A 3,028-nucleotide genomic window follows, 5' to 3' on the forward strand; every position below is an offset into this window, starting at 1 on the left:
GTAGAGAGAATAGTGCAACAATGAATGAATGGAAACCCAAAATCTCTGTAAATGTTTATGAAAATTAATAAAATATAATTATAGGGAAAAAAACCAAGGTGCAGTTCAGTTGCACTCTCTCTGAGACATATCTGTTTGTTCTTTTGGCAGTTCATGAAATATTCTGTTTTCTTCTCCAACACCATAGTTCAAAGGCATGGATTCTTCTTTTGTCATCCTTATTTATTGTCCAGCTCCTAGATGCATAAGAAGTGGTTAAAAAGACCATGAGCTGAATCAGGTGCACCATAGTATTCAAACTGATGTTGTTGCTCCTAAATAATTTGGAGAGGCCCCTGACTGCAAATTTTCCCAATGCAATATATGTCTTTATATCCTTACTGTTAGTACCAAGCCTGTTAATTCTGAATCCAAGTAAGATGATTTCATTGACAGTTACAATCTTTTCTCCAACTATCATAATGTTGTCTACCTGTCCAATGGTGAGAATTTTTGTTTTCTTAATATTGAGATGTAATCAATATTGAAGACTATAGTCTTTGATCTTCTGTAATAAGTACTTCAATGTCACATTTTCTTAATAGAGTCCAGCTTCTTAAATTATTTCCTCAGTATCAGTAAAAGACCTGAACAGAAGATTTCAAAGGGCAGATCAGGAATACAAAGCTAAATATTATAATGAAATGTGCAGAGAACTAGAATCAGAAAATAAAAAGAAAAGCATCCACTCATCATTTCTCAAGCTGAAAGAACTGAAAAACAAATTCAAGTCTCAAGTTGAAATACTTTGCAATGCTATGGGCAACATTTTGAATGATCCAGGAAAAATTAAAAGAAGATGGAAGATATTGTAGCAATAGAAAGATAATTGGTCAAATGTGTATGAAGATCCAAAAGAAGGGGACCAAAAGGGTGAAGATGGGTGGGAGGAGGGGAGTGTTAATCAAACAAAGAGTGTCACAATTTGATGAGTAGAGGGAGAGGTACATAAAAGAAATTTGAAAGATCTGGAGTGAAAAACAATGCACATGAACTTTGTTAAGTATACTAGTATAAAATAAAAATTTTATTTAAAAAAAGAAGATGGAGGGAATACATAGAGTCACTCTACCAATAAAATTGGCCAACACTGAAATATTTTGGGAAGTATCATACGGTCAAGAGCCAATTGTAACTTGAAAAGAAATTCAAGCTGCACTGAAGGCAATGACAAAAATAAGGCCCTAACAGTAAGACCCTGATGGGATACCAAGTGACATATTTCAACCAACAGCTGCAGCTCTGTATGTGCTCACCAGTCTGTGAAATTTAGAAGACAGCTAACCTGACTGACTGATGGCATATATTCCATATTTGTTCCTCTTCCCAAGAAAGGTGATCCAGTGGAATGAGGAAATGATTAGACAATGTCATTAATATCACATACAATCAAAAGATTGCTGAAGATCATTAAAAATCAGCCAGAACAGTACATTGACAGAGAACTGCCAGAAATTCAGGTTGGGTTATGAAGAGGCCATTGTACCAGAGATAACATTGCTGGTGTCAGATAGATTCTGGCTAAACAAAGAATACCAGGAGAATGTCTGTTTATACTTTATTGACTAGGTAAGACTATTTGACTGTGTGTATTATAAGAAATTATGGTTAATATTGAAAAGAATGGGAATCCCAAAACACTTAATTGTGCTTATATGAAACCTAAACCTAGATCACGAGGCTGATGTCTGAACAGAGCAAAGATCCATAGCACAAAACCAGGAGAGGGAAACACAAAAATCAGCTCAAGGAAGATAAGAGACCTAGGAGTAAAGCCCAAAAACATAGACTTAATCAGAGACTAACTGGGATCAAGCTCAGACTGCCTAGCCTATGATCTAAGGAGACTGCCAAATACAGCAAGAAATGCACAATCTGGAGAAAAAAATTGATGAATGGGATCTTCTAAAGATTTAATCCCTGTGCACATCAATTACATTTTCCAACAGAGTGAAAAGAAAACCTACTGGCTGAGAAAAAAAAACAAACACATTTGGCCATACCATTTCAGAGAAGTGTCTCATAGCAAAAGTGTGTAAAATTCTACAGGGCCTCCACAACAAAAAGTCTGATAGCACAATTATAATATGGGCAAAAGACATATAAAGAATTTTCACCAAAGAAGATATTCAGATTGCCAATAGACGCATGAAGAAATGTTCAAAATCACTAGCAATAAGAGAGATGCAAATGAAAACCATAACGAGATACCATCTCACTCTAGCAGCAACTGCAAAGTTTAACAGGATAGCAAGTAATAAATGTTGGAGAGAATGTGGTGAGATAGAAACTTTTATACATTATTGGTGGGATTTTAAAATGGTACAACCACTCTGGAAAGCAGTTTGGCATTTCTTTAAAAAGCTGAAAATAGAAATTCCATATGACCCAACTACTCCACTACTTGGAATATACCCCCAGAAAATCTGAATTGAGGGAGACTTGCACCCCAATGTTCATAGCAGCATCATTCACCATTGCAAGAACTTGGGAAAAGCCCAATTGTCCAACCAAAATTGAATGGATAGAGAAAGTATGGTATATTCATGCAATGGAATATTATGCAGCATGAGGGAACAATGCTTTTATAAATCATTACCTAACTTGGGAGGGACTAGAGAGCATTATGCTAAATGAACTAACCCAGTCCTATAAAGACAAATACTGTATCAGACCATTATTGTCGAACATGTAGGAGGGACAAGGGGGGGAGGGGAACAGAGTGTTAAGTATGGGAAGAGGAGGGGGTGTGTTAAACATAGGGCTACACAGATTGATGGTGGAGGGAGGGGTGGGTAAAGAAAATGGGAAAGATCTCGTGTGAAAAGCAATGCATATGAACTCTGTAAGTAAATCAGTATAAAATAAAAAATAATTTTAAAAAATCAGAAAAGGTATGTGTCAGGGATGTATCCTCTTTCCATAACTATTCAATCTGAATGCTGAGCATATACGTGTGTGTGTGTGTGTGTGTGTGTGTGTGTGTGTG

The 3,028-nt window shown here is 36.2% G+C and overlaps 1 protein-coding gene across 1 annotated transcript in view; it reads right to left on the reverse strand.

The window, feature by feature from the left end:
- TMPRSS11E (transmembrane protease, serine 11E) overlaps window positions 1-3,028 on the reverse strand; it is an 82,219-nt gene that overhangs the window by 33,984 nt on the left and 45,207 nt on the right. The gene's annotated exons all lie outside the window — the stretch shown is intronic.

The sequence above is a fragment of the Elephantulus edwardii genome, unplaced genomic scaffold (genome assembly GCF_000299155.1).
Source record: "Elephantulus edwardii isolate Elephantulus edwardi_28Jun2011 unplaced genomic scaffold, EleEdw1.0 scaffold00192, whole genome shotgun sequence".
NCBI classification, from domain to species: Eukaryota; Metazoa; Chordata; class Mammalia; order Macroscelidea; family Macroscelididae; genus Elephantulus; species Elephantulus edwardii.